General features: G+C 33.0%; 1 protein-coding gene across 1 annotated transcript in view; it reads right to left on the reverse strand.

Moving 5' to 3' along the window:
* Positions 1 to 892: 892 nt before the first annotated feature.
* Positions 893 to 21,014, reverse strand: part of LOC140432673 (uncharacterized) — a 110,567-nt gene continuing 90,445 nt past the window's right edge. The window contains exon 6 of the mRNA XM_072520723.1: positions 893 to 1,044. The gene's annotated coding sequence lies outside the window, so the exon portion shown is untranslated. The remainder of the gene's footprint in view (positions 1,045 to 21,014) is intronic.

The following is a 21,014-nucleotide window of genomic DNA, read 5'->3' on the forward strand; positions in this document are numbered from 1 at the left end:
GTAGTAATAACTTTTTATCAACTAGAAATGTGCAACAAAGTTTTTTATTTTCAAAATTGTTTTTTTACTATGCTTTGTTTTAAAACCAGGAGGAGTAAACTAAAGAGACTTATTCACACCCAAGAAAGTGACTAGAAAAGTTACCAAATACATCTTTTTTGATTGATCGTATTGGCCTTCCACGGTAATCCAAAAATATTATATTATACTAATACGTCGCTAAAGAGTTCTAAAAACAACTCTTTTTTTTATATAAAAGCAGACTAAAAATCTAGAAAACTCAGAAAACACAAAAAATCGCCGATATAACTTAATTAACCCATGATACTATATAGTATCATGAATTAACCTATGAAATGCCATTAGTGTCAAAATTTCATAACAGTGGAGTAAACTTGCCTGAGGTTGGACCAATTACAAACAAACATTGCGGCGCGATAAATTTGAATTACTCCTCCTGGTTTAAAAACAGGGTATAGCAGTCGATCTCCATACGCTTGCAGTTTATGTGGTAGATCCCATGCAGTATAAGTCTGAGCACCACTGCCTTAGATAATGCAAATGAAACTGATGCAATTACTGAAAAATATGTGGAATAAAAAAATAATATACGTGTCTAAATACTTATTTTATCTACAGGTGCTGTGCAAATTTTCCACATAGCCATTATGTCTAATTTATTTATTATGTATTATTTCTCTTCTGTTCAAATTTTTAAAATTTAAATACATTTTTTCGTATTAACTTTTGGCGACATCTAGAGCGTATCGACATATAACTTTTCTGTAATTCTTTGTTAGCGTCATCTTTTGGAAGATAGGGGAACTTTTAGTATCCTTTCCTCATTGATTATTCAAATAATTATTTATAAAAACTTTATTTTTTACAGGTACACATTTTACAAATTTATTTACGTTATTCTAGTATTTAGAGGATTTACAATTTTACCAGCCATTAGCGTTACGTGAAGTTCTGTGTCTACAACAAAGTAGAGGAAAGGTCGGTCTACACGAAAATCGACAGGGGGATCTTGACGAAATTCCCCTAAAAAAAAATAGAAACATTGTTTAGTATAATATGTGATCTTTAAAAAACAATTAAAAGTACAGTATCTGGCCAAATTATTAGACCAAGCAAGGAAAAATTTACTATATGAAGGTATTTCTCTGATCATTATGAATACCAATATTTAAAAAAATTACTGTTTTGTTGTTTTTTGTGAATATTCTGTTAGATAATAAAACTGTGCTAAAAAAATTTAGTAAAATCATTTATTTATTAAAAAAGTATAATTTTTACAAAGTAGTGATTAGTGCAATATTTTGTATGTCCGCCTTTGGCTGCTAGAAGAGCTTGAACACGTCGAGGCATGCTCTCGATACAGGGTTGAATAGTTTCCTTAAGTTGTGGATTATGATTCCATTCATATATGAGCGTCTTAAGTAACTCTCTTTTACTAGTAATGGTTTCCCCTCACTTTTCAGTAGCTCTCACCTATTCTCAATAGCGTTCATATCAGAATGTGTGTATTAAAAACGGTGTAGGTAGGCGTGGCTAACGATAATACCAATATGGCGGTGGGATCATGACCAGTCTCAATAATATTAAAACTACTATAAAAATATGACCAGTTATTCAGAAGATTTAATCATAATCTAAAAAAGTGCAATACATTTTTTAATAAACTATGATTTATTTATCCCGCAGTAAACACTAAAAACATGATATATTATACATAAAGATAAATTAATACAGTCAAATACTATTAATTTATTCTCTGAAGTATGGGCCATTACCTTGTTTACATATTTGTATACTAACCTGTATTTGATTTTTTATTAACATTGCTTCTGCTACTGCAACTACGTTGAGAACAAGAAACCATTATTATGCACTATCACAATATATTATTACAGTTTCTATAAAAGTATTATAAAACTAAAAATATTCGAAAAACAACAAATGTAAACAAACATATACGATCTGCCAAAAGTGTCGAAACAATCTTAACAATATGGCCGAAGTGAGGTCATTTTTAGGCACGTGATGCCCTCTCCATAGATTCTAACTCGATGCTTCTAGGTCATGTTGGTCTTCCAGTGTGAGATACTGCACATTTATATGAACCAGCAGCTTAAACAAGCATTTAAAAGGGTGCTATTCCTATAGTACCAACGTGGCCCATCATGGCAATACTAGTGTGGCAGGGAACATATTAAGCTCCGTGGAGGTTCACATTGTACTATTTTTGTAGGGTGTCCCAATGTATTAATAACAATAATTTTATTATTTCTAAAAATTTAAAAATGCTTTAGCCACCATCAAATGATTAACCCACTAGTACCTGGGAGTTGAATGTAGAAAATTTGAACTGACCAAAATTTGTATTGTCAAATTTATAACTATGTATATACTTCATTGCTAAAATATTCTTATTAATTCCAGGATCCCAGTAAATTTGCTGCCGCAGCTGCTGCTCCTGTAGTATGACATTTGAACAGATATTGTATATTATTCTATGGATAAATTTCTGTACACGTCTTAAATTCTACCTAGGTAAATTCTCGTGAAAGCCGAAAATATATTCAAAAGATATTTTTACCCACAGATTAACTTTCTCCGACCAATTCCCAAAATTTCCCTGTCTAAAAGATTTCAAAAGTTGAGTTTTACCTACCTCTGTATAGAAATATCGAAGTTGTCCCCCGCAAATCCCTTGCAATAGTCAGACATTGCAATAAGAATTTTAAGTATTTCAGTATAAAATTGTCTCCAAGCTGAGCTGGTCGCTTCTTGTTTGGAGTTTTAGTTATTGTTACATAGCTTATAGTTAAAAGCCGCACGCATTTTTAATCAGTATAAAATTATGTCCCAGCTGAGCTGGTCGCTTCTTGTTTAGAGTTTTTACTCTCGCATATTAGTTATTGTTACATAGCTTATAGCTAAAAGCGAACACATTCTTAATCAAGTATATTCATATTGAAAAAAACGTCCTTTATTGAAGTGATAATTATTAGTAACATTTGAATCTATATCAGTGCTAGTGTAGTGTGTCGCGGACTAGTGTATGGAGACTGATCAGCGGTTTCAATAAAAGAACTTGCGCTCAAACTTTGGCTAGATATTAACTTAGTTGTAGTAACATTCAATTACTAAATAACGTATTGTTTGAACTGCTTGTGTTCCTATTTCCCACGCCAGTGGGTGGTCCTTCGATTTGGAAGTAATTACTTAGTACGATCTAAATAGTAGGAAGATCGCCATCCTAATTTGTTGGGTAAATGTCCGTTTAATTCTACCATTCTACATAATCTAATGAACTAAATCATTTTATTCTAACGAACCAAATCATTTCATTCAAACCGTGCAACAATAAAATGTAAATTACTAGTACATTTACTCAAAATTCAGACAATTTTAATCCATTGAACATTGTAATCTTCTTAACCATAAAACTACCACAATGAATAAACCAAATCCTATAATGACTTTCACAACATGCACATTTCAAAACAGATAAATCCCCAAAATAATATGTATGAACGATCATGATGAAACTGTATAAAACAACCATTTACTCCAAAAAAAAAATAAGGGCGAAAGTGGGCACTAGTATATCATTTAAAAAAATAAAAGATACAGGAGAAACGTCGTTAAAAACTAAATAAATAAAACATAAATAATGCACACACAATAACAATCACAAAACAAAATATATTTCAAATTATTGTAAGTTCACACTCACATATTGTGTTTTTCCTAATTTTGGGCAAAGAGCATACTCTGCATCGTTTTCAGAATGCATATTTAGACGGCGCCGAAATTGGTATACAAATGAACGGTAAATATATTAACAATATCAAACATGCAGACGATACTGTTTTAATAGCAGAAAAAATGGAAGAACTTACAAAATATACTAGACAGCGTTAATAATACAAGGGAAGCAATGGGACTGACAATAAATCTTCAAAAAACTAAAGTAATGGTGATTAGAATAGAACAGGCTACTAATATGTATGTACAATAAATGGAAGCAAATTATCTATAACCGAAAACTAAGCTTGCTATGGTAAATTACGTTAATATGTCTAAGTATTGTACTGTTATTACAAATATTTTACCTAATTTCTTTTATTCTTTTTATTTTCGTATTAGTTTAAACAACCGTACCTCGCTTTCAAAGTAATGTATACATACCTACCTATCGGTAAATCGGTATATTATCCAAGCATTTCATATTATATTGCAGTGATGACTAACCTATGACACTCGTGTCAGTGTCGACACGCGAGCTCATTTTTAGTGACACGCATCTTCAAAGATAAAAAAATTGATTATTCAATTATTTGTCCCTAACGGCTAGAGTTGGTTATTAATACTAATATTTTTTTTTTTTTATTGAAATTAACGTGTCTCGACATCTATGGCCATTGACACGGGTACAAGAACGTCTGGAGTATTACATTATTCATATAAGATTATTACATTATAAGATAAATACAGTAAGTTACAGATAGTTAACATAGTTACATATAGTGTTATAAAAACTTTGTTTTTTTTTAACAAACAATGTTGCAATATTTGTTATATCCGATAATATAATCTGCAATCTTTTAAAAAGTCAATTAGAGCACTGTACACATTAGGCGAACTAAGTATCTGTTTTAGGTTACCGGTTATGTTATGCGCTAATCTATATATTCTATAATTATAGTCATTGTAGGTATCTTAAATGAGTATACAGTGGGATTGATTATGTACAGTTTTGTGTTTTGTCCATTCCAATGATTTTGCCATATTCTACGAGTGTTTTGTTTTATGGTTGCTGCTAGATCTTGATGAATTTGAATTTTTTCTTGGCTTAGGTCAGAACAACTTGCTTTTCTTGCTGCGATGTCTGCAGACTCATTTAAAGTGATCCTTACATGAGATGGGGTCCAAAGAATGGTTATTGATGTTCCTGTGCTGTGGTTTTGATGACAGATGTGTTGGATTTTTTGGACTATCGGATTTAACGAGTATATGTTGGCAATGGACTGAATTGAGGAAAGAGAATCAGTGCATATAGCTAGAGATTTGGTATTGGGAGAAGTCATTTCAAGAGCTTTAAGGATACCATATAATTCTGCAGTGTGAATACTACAAGTGGTTGGTAGTCTATATAAAGCTAAAGTTATGTTTTCGGTACATACAGCACAGCCAGTATTCTTTTCATCTTTAGATGCGTCGGTATAAAGAACTTGGTTGTACTGTTTTGCATTTATTGTTTCTTGAAATAATTGTCTAAGGAGGTGGTAATTACCGATGGTGATTGCCTGTAATATTATTATCGATAAGTTTCTGTAATATTACATTCTTTGGAATAGTATCGAAAGCGTTTTCAATATCGAAGGCCGCCACAACTGTATCATGTTGCTTATTGAAATTCTCGGTTATATGGTTTTGTAGCAATACTAAATTGTCCATAGCGCTTCGATGTGGTCTGAATCCCGATTGGACGGAGCTAATTATATTGTGCTTTTCAGAAAACCAGTTAAGTCTATTATTGATTAGTTTTTCCATTAATTTGCACATGCAACATGTTAATGAAATAGGACTATAACAGGATGGCTCTATTGAAGGTTTGTCGGGTTTTTTAATTGGAAGAATGATGTATTGTCTCCACAGGTTGGGAAACTTTTCGTTGATCCAAAGAAGATTATAAAATGAAAGTAATTTTGTAAGTCCATTGAGGGCTAAATTTTTGAGGAATATGGAGGGTATATTGTCAATTCCTGCTGCAGAATTTTTTAAGGTAGATATAGCAAAGGAAAGCTCTTGAAAAGTAAAAGGTGCGTTTAAAGCGAGAAGGTCATCTGAGAGATCTGTAGTAGAAGGAAGATCTTTATGTTGAGTCAGAGTATTTGTGTAGTTGTCGTTTTTGCTTTCATTATGAAAATGAGTTGCCATAATTTTAGCAATTTGATCATCTTCAGTTACTATTTGAATTATGATAACTGAGCGCTGAAATTGACAAGTGTGTTGTTTTTCCGTGCATTTGTTTAATTTTCTTCCAAACTTGACTGGAAGGGGCGTCAATAGATATGGAAGATATGTATTTATTCCAGCAGTCTTTTTTGCTTTGTCTGATCACTCTTCGCGCTATAGCTTTTAGTTGTTTGAATTTAATCAGGTTTGACTCAGTTCTGATTCTACGATATTTATTTAATGCTGTTTTGCTTTCTCGGATAGCTTTCTTACATTCAGTATTCCACCAGGGTACAGTTTTACGAGAAGACGATATTGTGCATGTTCCAATGTGCGTTTGGGCAGCCAGGGTGATTAAACTCACTAGGGAGTCTAGTGCTATATCAGGATCTTCTGTAGTTGTAGCTGGTTGATCTTGTTTTCAATGAAGTCTAAAAAGTTCTTCCAGTTAGCGTGAGATAATTTCCATTTTGAAATTTTTGCTCTGGGTTTGCTGATAGAATTAGAAATCAAGATAGGAAAGTAATTACTGTCATAAAGGCAATCCATTGTAGTCCAGGTAAGAAGTGGTGTGAACCTTGGGTCACATAAGCTAAGATCAATTGAGGAGAAAGTGCCACTAGAAATGCTGAAGTATGTTTTGGATCCGGTATTCAATACTCAGATGTTAGAGGAGTTTAAAACATTTTCAACGACCTTTCCTCTACCAAATGTTTTTTCCGATCCCCAAAGTGAATTATGGGCATTAAAATCGCCTACTAAAATAAAGGGGGCTGGAAGTTGATTAATTAAGTTTATTAGCTCAAATTCAGTAAGGCTGTGGGAAGGTGGTATGTAAATGCTACAGATAGTAATTTTATTTAGACACCAAATAGTAACAGCAATAGCTTCTAGTGTGGTATTTAAGTGTACTTCTTTACAATAGTAGTCTTTAGAAGTATATATAGATGTGCCTCCACTAGCTCTGATATAATTTGTTCTTAAAAAGTGATGTGCTTGAAAACCATTGAGATATTTCTTGTCCGTTTGCTTGAAGTTTGTTTCTTGTAGGCAAATAATGTCAGCATTCGTGTCCATGATTAGTTGTTGAATACGTTCTAGACGGGGGTAAAACTCGTCGCAGTTCCACTGGATTAAATTAAAAATGAGTATGTTATGTTTCTGAAGTGGTTGCCCCTTCAGAGAGATGGTCTTCTTCGAAATTATCTTGCGAGGATACCGAGATTATGCTTTCGGCGTCAGAATTATTAGAGCCTAGTTCCGTTTTAATTTTCTTACTAATTCTAGTTAGTCGATTTTTGAGAGATCTCTCAGTTATTGATTTGTAAATCTTGGAAATGTCGGAGAGAAGATCTTCTATATTTTTTGTAAACAGGAGTGCCTCGCTCAGTGGACTGGTTTTACCGTAGCAATTCTCTAAGAAAGCTATGAAGTTATCGACCGGTAACATAAAGGAGTCTTTTTGATAGTGTTCTATGATTGTATTCTTAGATTCAAGCGATATTCTGCTGTCATCTTGAATAGAAGAGTCCCTTTTGAGTTTCTTTTTGGCTTGATTCACTTTTTTTGTGGCTTGCTCTGGTACGATAAACTCTGAATCAGTTGGGTGCTCTATTTCTGATGAGTCAGTTGACTTTGGTCTCTTTTCATCTTTTGAAGTTATATTAATTTTGCGCGTGTCATTAGGTGTTTCTGAATTGTCGTCTTGTGGAACTACCGGTAGTGTATTTCGACTTGCAGCTTGGGAAATATCAGAGGGAAGTGGAGATGTTTTGTTCGAATTTTGTGATTGATTGGATTCAGGTGAGGTGCAATTTGATGCTATGTGACCGGGTTGTTTACAGTAGAAACAAGTCATTTTATCTGTGGATAAAAATATTCTATGATCATTATTTTCAAATGGAATAATCAGGGATGTTTGAATCTCAGAATTATCATGGGGTGGCATAAAATATACTTGCCTGCGGAAGGACAAAATATGGTTGTATTCATCTCCTGGGATGCCAGCTCGTAGGAATGATATTGGGGAGACTAGCTGAAAACCTATGTTTTTCAGGGAGGCCTCTATTATTTCATTGGGTATTGAAGGACATATATTAGACATGATCAATCGTTTTGCTGGAGTGATTAATCTTCTGACTGAAAGGATGTGGTTTCCGATGGTAATAGTAGGATTTGTGGAAATGAGCTGCTCAACTAGATCTGTTTTGGTTAAATAAATACATATTCTGCTGTTTGAGATCCTTGAGGCGAAGCATATATTCCTTGGTCCAATAATATCTCCTATGGATTTAACGTAGTCATATTTTTAAGTCTTCTTCTGAATGGATCACTATGGCTTGCTCCTTCTTTGGAAAGGAGCATGTCGGCGCTGATTTAACTGCAGCTGTGTAAGAGATGGAAGGATGTGAGATGTTTGTTGAAGTAGATTGCTGTGACATGTTTGACGTTGTGAGATTATTTTCAGTCGGTGAACTCATATTATTATTTGGGATGCCCTCGTAGTCAAAAGCAACCCTGGAAATCTTTTTAGTTTTGTCTTTCATTGGTGAATATTACATTTAGCAACTAGTAATTATTACTCATAGGTTTATGTTTATTGTACCGTACTAATTATTGATAACAGGAGCAAAAAGTCGTTTACTAAATAAAGTGTTGTGAATGTTTTTATGCCAGTAAATGCAAGTAAAATTAAATATTACTCACCAAAATATTACTGGCAGGTGCACAACACAATAACTTTACTCCACTGTGATTTTCATCAATTATTAATATCAACTATTTCGCTATTTAGACAACAAAATATTAAAGAGGTTGTACGATTCGAACATACACGTTCTAGCTCGATTAGGCCAGTCAATACTAATATTATTACTTATGATAATATTAATTATTAATTTAATTCTGAAACCAGACCTACACTTAACAAGTATAATAATATTGCGTAACAAATACGCATATTAAGAACATTTAAATACCTTGTTTCAATATTGATTTTGATATAATAATGACAAATTCTGGAGATTATGTACTTTGGGTATGCATCGCGTGCGCTCGGTTACTTTTGGCAAACTGGCAAACAACTTGATAGCCATGTTCCATGATACAAAGAATAACTTATTCTTTGTATCATGGCCATGTTCCGTGGTTGGACGAATAAAAAACGCACAGTCAGTTCACATCAGTTTCGATCCAAAGTAGACATATATACGGTACAAGCACTTCAGATTTTTGGACATCTTCGCACGTCAACAACCCATTAAGAAGTGAACAAAATTGTTATGGGAAACCGTCAGATTGCTCTGAAAGAGGTTGCTAATGATGTTCTTCTTCTTATAGTGCGAAACGTTTCCAGAGACAATTAATCTTTCCAAACTATCGCCACCTCTGCAAACCACGTGACCGAAAAATTTCAGAATACGTTGCAGACATCGTGGACAGCCTTTTTTTAATCTCGAGTTGGTTTAGAATGAAAAATTTTGTCCTATAAGCTGTCTAAGGTATGCTCAGCAGTCTTCTCCAGCACCACATCTCAAAGGCATCAATTTTTTGGCAGTCCTTTCCGCGAAGAGTCCAAGTCTCTCCCGTAGAGAAATATTGAGAATACAAGGGCATTCATCAGTCTCATCTTGATATTTTAAGAGATAGATCTGTCTTTTCAAACATTAGTTAGGCGATTCATGGCATTGTTTGATATACCAACACGTCTCCGAACTTCTGTTTCACAGTTACCATCGTTAGTTATTCTAGACCCGAGATAAACAAAACTGTTCACTATCTGGTATTCCTGTAACATGTTAGTTAGTTGAATAGTGTGTAATCTGTCAACCACCATTATTTTTGTATTAGCTTTATTGCTTTTCAGATCAACTTTATTGCTTTTGCACTCAACTCTTCGCAGGAGATTAAACATTTCTTACTCATTTGCTGCTATAAGTATAGTCTTAAATCTTAAATTGGAGATTTTCCATAAATGTTGAATAAGTCAGGTGACAACACGCATCCTTGCCTAACACCTCTTTCGGTCTTGAATTGGTTTAAGAACTTCTGATCTAGTCGTACTGTTGCTATATTGGACTGGTACAGATTTTTAATAAAAGTCACCATGTGCATTGGTGTTGTTACGTATTATCTTATAAAGAGTTTGCCATATTTCTTGCGATGTATACTAACCAATAGGGGGCATACTTTTTTGCATTTTTTTGAGAAGGTCGTTCTTCTTTCTTAGTTCTATCCTATCTAATTATAGTGAGGATGTAGTCAGAACTTCTGATCTAGTCGTACTGTTGCTATATTGGACTGGTACAGATTGTTAATAAAAGTCACCATGTGCATTGGTGTTGTTACGTATTATCTTATAAAGAGTTTGCCGTATTTCTTGCGATGTATACTAACCAATAGGGGGCATACTTTTTTGCATTTTTTTGATAAGGTCGTTCTTCTTTCTTAGTTCTATCCTATCTAATTATAGTGAGGATGTAGTCAATTTGATTTCTAAACCCATCTCCAGAACTTTTCCAAATATAAAGTCGGTGTAAATAATGTTGAAATCGAGTATTTATATTTGCGATTGCAAACTCGATTAGGCGGTCCTCTTTCGTTTTTCTGACCTTCGCCGTGTAGTGTATTATATCTCAATAGAATTATTTTGAAGGAAATAAAATGGACAAAACCGAAAGAATACACGGAATGAGGTAAAAACTAGCTAACTCTATGTTTGTATGTATATTGCATACAGTGTTATAATATTTGTGTATCTTATAAATTTTATATTCTCTTTGACATGCAAAGGTACAACAATTATTTTTAAGCACACGTAATCTTTTGCAGTAAAATATTCGAAACCGTATATATTGCATATACGGTTATATTTTAAGATAAATATGCTGAATGTTTTGATTAAAGTGTTGCTAATCTGTTATGTTGAGTCTAAATTGGAAGTAATGTTCACAGAAGATTTGCCAACTTACGTTTCAATGAGTAAATGTGTGGCTGAGGTGTATCAGAAATATTTCACCAATTTAGCAGAACAAAATTTGTTGATAATTGTTGAAGAATCAACTAGTACTTCACTATTTCGTTACCTTTTAGAACAAGAAATATCACAACGTAAAATAATTCCTTATTATATGCTGTGTTTATATAAAGGTATTAAGTTTGAAACGAAAAAAGTGAGTTTTGAGTATGTGATTATAGAAATCTCATCTATATCGAAGTTTAAGGACATAGTTTGTATGATAATCGACCTTCCTAGTTGGAATCCTTTGTCCAAATTTTTGGTTATTTCTTATGAAACATTTAAAAATGCAAGTGATTTAGCTAATGATATAATCCATTTCTTGTGGAAGAACGATATTACAAAAACAGCAATTCTTCTTCCAAGAGACGACGATCAATCTAGCATTGACGTTTACACAACATCCACATTTCGTCATGACTCTTTCTTTACCAATTCTTGCAAAAATGGCTATTTTTCAACACAAGAGATATTATATAAAAATATCTTGCCTATACTGTCGTCAGTTCCGATAAAAATTAAGTACTATCCTTTTCCGCCTGGAATTATTACAAAAAATAAAATTATTGATATTGACAGACCAGGAATAGACGGCAAGATTATAAATATTGTAGCTAAAAAACTAAAAGTCAACGTTACATATACACCAATAAATATTAAATATACTAAAGGTACAGTACGTGCCAATAGAACTCTAAGTAGAGAGTATATTGATTTGTTAGATAAACGTTATGATATGTTAATTGGTAGTTATATTTACACGCTTCAAAGAATGCAGTTATTTACTCCTAGCAAATATATCTACAAAGATAGCCTGGCATGGTCCGTACCAAAACAAGATAAAAAATCTGTTAGTTTTCGTATCCAGAAAGAGGTTATGTTGGGCTTAATTTTGACTTTCTTCTTACTACTATCACTTATCGAATGGATAAATAAACACCAAGAACCTAATAAGCTAAAAACGCCTTTTTGGACTGTTATCTTAAATGGTCTGGCTATATGTTTTTCAGTATCAGTCACGAACTTCCCAAAAACGAAGAAATTAAGAGGGTTTGTTGGTATATTAATAATATTTTCTTACTTATGCAGTATTTTAATAACAGGTGAAATCCCGAGTAGTTTAATTATGGTTCCAAATCAAAAATACGATACAATGAAGAAGATATACGACAACAATCTATCTACTTATATATTGGAGAATTCCCATATGCATTTAAGAAACGACGTTGTAAATGATGTACCGACAAATGTGATTATAGAGAGAATGATTATTTGTCAGAACACGTCTTATTGTTTAAAGTTTGTAGCAGAAGGACACTCAGCGATGTTTAGTTCAAAAATGAATACACATTATCTGTTTGCTACTTACAAAGCCTATAAAGACTCGATTTACTTCTTTGAGTATCCAGCTGAGATTTATACCAATTTAATAATGAGAAAAGGCTTTAAATATATTGAAGAATTTAACAGAAATATCATGTTAATGCACTCCTCTGGATTGATAAATAAATGGATTGGGGAAGTTCTCATCGAAGATGATAACACTAAGTTAAAGATTAAATTTAAGCCCATGAAGCTTGTAGATTTTTTAAAAATATGTTATATACCATTATGTGGATACTTTTTTTCAATTTTACTATTTGTGTGTGAAATTGTCTATAAGCACTAAATAAATATTTATTGTAACTGTTTAGGTGAAATTATTTTTATGGCATTTGTTTTACTTTACGATTATAAAAAATCTTTGAGAAAAGCTAAATTGTGTAAAATTAATCTGAATACAGGAGTTGACGGAGGAACAGAAGAGTAATAAAACTTAAGAAAAATAAAAAATATGGGCTAAACCTTTTTAAAAAACCAAAATATTTAATACATTAATATATACCAAAAAATATATAATCAAAAAAAGAGTCAAATACATTTACCTTGTATTATTGCTCTACACTGTTTTATATATATATATATATATATATATATATATATATATATATATATATATATATATATATCCTGCATCGGAACAGTAGACTTCTTCTTCTTCTTCAGCCTTAAGTAATCCAACTTTAGACATAGGCCTCCCCCAAATCAATCCAGTGTTTTCTATTTTGCGTCACTCCGATCTTCTTAATATCATCAACCCATCTTATTTGTGGTCTTCCTCTGCTTTTCTTTCTAACCATGGTCTCCATTGTTGTATTTCGTGGTTCCATCTTTTATCCTTTAGTCAGGCATTGTGTCCTGCAAAGCTCCATTTCAATTTGGCAGCATGTTTTCCTGCTTCTTTTACTTTGGTTTTGCTTCTAATCCATTTGTCTGCTTTTTTGTCTATAAGTCTCACCCCGAGCATTGACATTTCCATCGCTCTTTGTACTTTTACTATTTTATCCATATTAGACTTGGTGAGTGTCTACGTCTGTGAACCATACGTGAGTATAGGGAGGATACACTGAACAATAGACACTTCGGAAAAATTAGACAGTCTTGTATGAGGTTATGTCATGTCGATAAGCAGCTCCGAATGTCCAGGCTACTATGATTAATTGAATTATATGTAACCGTTTTATTAGTAAATAAATAGTTATGTTGTATTAATCTCCCCTTCATTAAATACACAACATATTTGGAGACGAGTAACAGAAAGAATCCACGTTAAAGTCGTTAAATATCGTTAATTGGGGACATTAAACAATTCGATCCTGCTAAAAGTGATGTCGCGTCTTATCTAAAGAGACTTGAGCAGTTGTTTTTATGTAATGTAGTGGAAGAAGACAAGGAAGTTCCATTATTGATTTAATCTAATTGGTGGAGAAGTTTACAGTGTCTTAAAAAACTAGCACCAGAACTATCAATTTCAAAAACATTTGAGGAGTTTAAAAAAGTTCTGACTGAACATTATAGTCCAAAGCGGTTAGTTATCGCTAAAAGGTATAAATTTTACAACAAAAATTAAGAGCCGCAGGAGGATATTAAAAGTTTTGTGTCAAAACTAAAAAGTGTGGCCCAATATTATAATTTTAGTCAATTTTTAAAAGAATCTCTCAGAGACAGACTTGTATGTGGTATACCATCAGTCACAATAAAACGTAAACTCCTGGCAGAAGATGATATTTCCTTGAAAGAAGCTTATGGATAGCATTGTCAATAGAACTTACAGAAGGTCAAGTTAGAAGGATGGAACCTTAAAATGTAGCTGCAATTAAAGAAATGTTAGATAAAGTAATGTTTAGAAAGAAGGAAGCTACAATTAAAAATGATGGTGGTCATCAAGCTGGTAGAAATTATGTTCAATATAAGTCATGCTTTACATGTGGTAGAAAACATAATTCATCAAAATGTCCAGCTAAAGCATGGCAATGTTTCAGTTATAAGAAAGTGGGACATACAAGTACTGTCTGTTGCTCGAAAGTTATGTTGTTAGAAGAAGGGGATATACAAGATGAAGTGAAGGAAGAAAATTCATTGTTTCTGCGATTCTTGTCTTCATTAGAACCTGAAAATTCAGCTCCAGAGAAAATAGTATTAGAGGTGGAAGGTAACTCAATTTTATTTGACAGTGATACTGGTGCATGTCGTACAGTAATTCATAAACAGGATTTTAAGTAATTTTTATCAGCTTTAAATATTTATGCTGTTAAGTATTGTTTTAAAATATTAACCGGTCAGGGAGTAAAAATTTTGGGAGATACTGATGTATTAGTAAACTATAAAAACAATCTTGTAAAATTACCTTTTGTCATTTTAGAAAGTAATTATAATGTTACTCCTCTGTTGGGTAGGAATTGGTTAAATGTATTACATCCTAATTGGAGACAAAAAGTTAACTTTTCACAGAGTGAATCTATTAGTCAGCTGGAATTGGAAAATCTTGAAACTTCAAGTTTAATAATCGAAATAAAAAAAAATTAGATCTGATTCTGATGAGAATAGTAATTCATTCATTAAACATTTTAAAGTTGATTTAAATTTTAAATTTAAAATAAAATGCACAACCCATATTTCATAGATCGTATGATATGCCTTTTGCCCTGAAAGATAAAATCGAATGGGAATTAAAATAATTAGTAGAGTTAGGAATGTTACAAACAGTCAGTTATGGTAATTGGGTCAGTACTATAGTAGTAGTTCCAAAAAAGCATCTGAGGAACTAAGAATTTGTGTAAATTAAAAAAAACATTAAACAAAGTCTCAGATAGTGATCATTGCACTTTACCGCTACCAGAAAATATTTTCGCATGTCTAAGCGGACAAAAATATTTTACTGTTCTAGATTTGAACAGTGCTTATCAGCAGCTAAAGGTCAGTAAAAATACACAAAAAATGTTAGTAATAAACACCTATATAGGCTTGTTTCTCTTCACTGGACTAACATATGGTGTCAGCTCAGCATCAGGTATTTTTCAGTCGGCGATGGACAGCATTTTGACATGGTTACAAAATACTAAATGTTACTTAGATGATATTTTAGTATATGGTGAGTCGCTTATAGATTGTTACGAGAATTTCAGAGAAGTTTTGAAACGTTTACATGACAATGATATAAAAATTAATGTAAATAAGTGTAAGTTTTTCGAAACTAAAATATAATTTTTTGGTCATATATAGATGCCTAGGGAATACTTGGGGCACATTGTGAGAGGTGAAAAGTACGAACTTTTAAGAAATATCATGCAGGGCAAAATTAAGGGCAAAAGAAGTGTGGGAAGAAGAAAAATATCGTGGCTTCGTAATCTACGTGAATGGTTCGGGTGTAGTTCGATTGAACTTTTTAGGCGCGCTGCTAACAAAGTCGCAGTGGCCATGATGATTTCCAATCTCCGCTAGGAGTGGCACGAGAAGAAGAAGAAGAAGGGAAACATTCTACTGAAGAAAAGATCGTAGCAATTAATTCAGCTCCAACACCAAAAAATATAACTGAATTAAAGTCATATTTAGGTTTGCTAAATTACTACGGAAATATTATTCCGATGTTGTCTTCCAAATTAAAACCATTATATGAACTGTATCAAAATAATATTGATTTTAATTTCTAGAAAGTAAGAAGTGGTTAACATCTAAAAGTGTCATTACACATTACGATCCGTCTCTTCCGATAGATGTTGGTTGTGTCTTAAGTCATAAAATTGGTCATGTAGAAAAACCTGTCATGTTTGTATCAACTACAGTATCTAATACAGAAAAAAAGTATAGGGAAGTCCTCGCTATTATGTTTGCTCTAAATAAATTTCATAAATATCTTTATGGTCGCAAGTTTACGCTAATTACGGATCATCAGCCATTACAGTTTATCTTTGGCAGAAATAAAGGAATTCCAATTTCAGCAGCTGGAAGAATCAAAAGATTGACTGTTAATCTGTCGGGTTATCAATACGATATTCAGTATAAAAAAGTAATGCTGATGGTTTATCACGATTACCATGTGGTGAAAATACAAAAATTACAAATTGTTTGTATTCTTTTAGCTTGATAGATCAAATACCTTTAAATGCTTGTCATATTGCCAATGAAACAAATAAGGATTTGTTGTTATTAAAAGTAAATGATTTTATTTTGTCGGGTTGACCCAGGGAAGTGAGTGATGAATCCTTAAAACCATACTTTAAACGTAGAAACGAATTGTCAATGGAACATAATTAGATTCTATTAGGAAATAGAGTAGTTATTCCAAAAAAATTACAAGATAATGTATTAGACTTATTTCATGAACAACATAATGGTATTGTTCGTACTAAAATGTTGTTACGTTCATATTTTTTTTTTTTTTTTTTTTTTTTTTTTTTTTTTAGCCCTTTTTTCTATCCGAATTGTCGAATAAAGGCCTCTCCCATTTCTCGCCATTCATCCCTGTTGTGTGCTAGGCGTTTCCACATTGGTCCTGCGACTCTTTTGATTTCGTCGCTCCAGCGCATTTGAGGTCTTCCTCTTGGTCTCTTCGCATCGTACGGTCGCCAGTTTCCGACTTCTTTGTTCCATCTACCATCTTCGAGACGTTCGTTGTGTCCAGCCCATTTCCATTTTAATTTAGCTGCTTGTTTCGCGGCGTCCTTTATTTTTGTTTTGTTCCGGATTGCTTCGTTCGTTTGCCGATCTATTAGTGAGATACCAAGCATCTGTCGTTCCATGGCTCGCTGAGTTTTTCGAATCTTGTCCATGTTCTTTTTTGTGAATGTCCAGGTTTGAGCTCCGTAAGTGAGAACGGGAAGGATACAAGAATCGAACACTTTGGTTCGAAGGTTTTGGGGTATCTTTTTGTCTTTCAGTATGTATGAGAGTTTTCCAAATGCGGCCCATCCCATTCTTACTCGTCTGCTTATTTCGGTAGTTTGGTTTTCTTTGTTTGCCTTGATATTCTGACCCAGATATATGTATTCTTCTACATGTTCCACTTTTGTTCCTTGGATGGTTATCGTCGGTTGATCATCTTTATTCGACATTAGCTTAGTTTTACTCAGATTCATTTTCAGTCCTTTTTTTATGGATTCCGTATGAAGCTCATCGATCATCGTCTTCAGTTCTTTCCAGTTGTCGGCTATTAGTACTACGTCATCTGCATATCTTAGATGGTTTAAATACTTTCCGTTTATCGACAGTCCCTTCGTTTCCCAATTTAGTGATTTAAAGATATCTTCAAGTGCGGCAGTAAATAGTTTTGGAGATATGGTGTCTCCCTGTCTTACTCCTCGGTTGATTTTTATTGGCCTCGTTTTCATTCCGTTATCCATCGTGACTACCATTTCAGCGTATTGGTATATATTATGTATTAATATCCTATATCTAGAATCTATTCTGCTGTTGACCAGTGCTTCCTCAATAGCCCATAATTCTATGCTGTCAAAAGCTTTCTCGTAGTCTATAAATGCTACGTTCATATTATTGGTGGCTAAATGTTAACATATTGAAAAATTTCAACATTTCACAAATTCAAACAAGGAATTATGTCCGTGGCCATCAGCACCACACAACTTTTACAGAGTATATATACAGTTCTTCTTTAAATTTAAATATAGATACATTAATTATATATTACTTACATAAATTACATAAATACAAATTAATGTCAAATGGCACAGATACATCAGAGACTATATCAAAATTAAGAGATATGTTTAGTATAATTGGTTTTCCGGTCGAATTAGTCTCAGGCAATGGTCCTCCTTTCATTTTCAGCGAATTTGTGGCATTTTGTCAAGCAAGTGAAATAAAACCAATGAAGACACCTCCGTATCACCCTCAAAATAATGGTGCTGCGGAGCGTAGTGTTCAAGTAGTATAGAAAAATTTGGAAAAGACTTGTTGACTATTAAGAAAGAGGAGATCAATAAACAATTAGTTATTTAGAAAATTTAAAACTTTTTATTCTCTTATAGAACAACTCCTTCAACAGCTACAGGGATTTCTTCGAGCGAAAGTAGGTACTTTTAAAGTTCGTCCTAGAACAAGATTTAATATATTGAAACCTTTTTGTCATAATAGTAAGCATTCATCGATTTCAATCAACAATAGTCATACCTTGTATAAAGTTAATGAATGTGTTTATATTAAAAACAAACAAACAAAATTATGGCAGAAAGTTAGGATTATGAAAATTTTAAGTTACTGTACTTATCTAGTAATTAGTAATTATGTTATAAAATTCGCGCATGCAAATGATATGATAAAAGACAGAGTTGGCGATAGAATCCTAGATTCTGACGAGACCCAGAAGTCCGAAAGTCCTTCTAAAGTGTGTGGTAATATGCCAGTGTTACGTGACAGTGTTACAATTGAACCCACAGTGAATCCAAAGTCGAGACACGAATCGGTTCATTTAAAACCAAAGGAGCCCATCCTAAGTTCATCACAAGAAGAAGCAAGCCCATCTCTACCTAAATAGATAGATAGATACCTAGATAATGCAAATGAAACTGATGCAATTATTGAAAAATATTGTAATAAATATTATAATAAAATATGTGAAATAAAAAAATAATATACGTGTCTAAACACTTGTTATATCAATAGGTGCTATGCAAATTTTCTACATTATAGCCATTATGTATACTTGTAACACACATCATATATCTTTATCAGCAAAATATTCTAGAGCTTAGATATCAAATATTCTTTGTTTTAAATTAACTTACTTGTTCACATACACATCAAACATGTTGAAATATATTATATTATTTCTCTTTTGTTCAAATTTTTAAAATTTAAATACATTTTTTCGTATTAACGTTTGGTGACATCTGGAGCGTATCGACATATAACTTTTCTGTAATTATTTGTTAGCGACATCTTTTGGAAGATAGGGGAACTTTAGTATCCTTTCCTCATTGATTATTCAAATAATTATTTACAAAAACTTTATTTTTTACAGGTACACATTTTACAAATTTATTTACGTTATTCTAGTATTTAGAGGATTTACAATTTTACCAGCCATTAGCGTTACGTGAAGTTCTGTGTCTACAACAAAATAGAGGAAAGGTCGGTCTACACGAAAATCGACAGGTGGATCTTGACGAAATTCCCCTAAAAAAAAATAGAAACATTGTTTAGTATAATATGTGATCTTTAAAAAACAATTAAAAGTACAGTACCTGGCCGAATTATTAGGCCAAGCAACAAAAAATTTACTATATAAAAAAAAACACTGTTTTGTTGTTTTTTGTGAATATTCTGTTAGATAATAAAACTGTGCTAAGAAAATTGAGTAAAATCATTTATTTATTAAAAAAGTATAATTTTTACAAAGTAGTGATTAGTGCAATATTTTTTATGTCCGCCTTTGGCTGCTAGAAGAGCTTGAACACGTCGAGGCATGCTCTCGATACAGGCTTGAATAGTTTCCTTGAGTTGTGGATTATGATTCCATTCATATATGAGCGTCTTAAGTAACTCTCTTTTACTAGTAATGTTTTCCGCTCACTTTTTAGTAGCCCTCATCCATTCTCAATAGCGTTCATATCAGGCTAATTGCCTGGCCAGTCAAGAACTTTATTTTTTTTTTTGTTTTAAATAAGCTGAAATACTCTTAGCCATGTGGAAAGGGGCACTATCGTATATAAATATGGGTTTCTCTTCTCCAGGAAACCATTCTTGCAGCCTACAGCTGTGGCAAAGTCTCCTCCCGAGTACTTTCTGGTACTGGTCTTATTTCATCGTATTTTCCACTACGTAGAGACTGCCTATACCTTTGCCACTACAATTGATACCACAAACCAGACCATGAGTGACGGTGAATGATTGATGGTGGAAACAATGCATTCGGGCTTATATTTCTCGTTAGGACGTCTCCGACAAACTTCGTTTTTTTCTGTCAACACTTTAAAAAACGGATTCGTCCGAGAAGCAGACCTGAAATGAACATTTTTAATAAATGCTCATATTTTATTAAGTTTTATATTGATATTCAAGCAAAACGACACAAATATACCTTTTTCAGTCCTCCACTATGCAGTTTTTTTTATTTTTGTGCCCATTCGAAACGTTTCTTTACGATAACCGGAGTAAGCTTTGGCTTTCCAGCTGATGTCCTATCTAGCAGTGTATTTTCGACAAGTGTCAGACGAACTGTTCTTTCTAAAACGCAAATTCCTTCATCTTTTGTCTACTGGATAAGTATTCGCAGTAGTTTTTTCTATTCTAGACAAATCAGTCCAGTAAGCTGTAGATTCCTCCGTGGATGTGTTAGTTGTTGCTCTGGAAACCTTCTATCTGGCTCTCCTTTCCTAACTTGGCTGCATCGTACTGCTGACGACCAAATAGTCAGAAATAAGTAATTAAAAAAGATGGTTAGACGACGAAAGGGTAATGAAAACTTTGATTTAAAGACAATAAATTATTTCACCGTTCTAAGTATATTCATAAAAATTGTATTTTGCATTCTTATCTGGGTCACATTAACTTACAACTAACAATAAAGGACAAGATAGAAGGAGGAAGTGTAGTTGGTAGAAAATAAGCGTCATGGCTGAAGAACATTCGTCACTGGATAGGTGTCGGCGTTGTCGACCAACTCTTTTAGCTTTCGAAGAATAGAGAAAAA

This window comes from Diabrotica undecimpunctata, chromosome 1 (assembly GCF_040954645.1).
Source record: "Diabrotica undecimpunctata isolate CICGRU chromosome 1, icDiaUnde3, whole genome shotgun sequence".
NCBI lineage: Eukaryota > Metazoa > Arthropoda > Insecta > Coleoptera > Chrysomelidae > Diabrotica > Diabrotica undecimpunctata.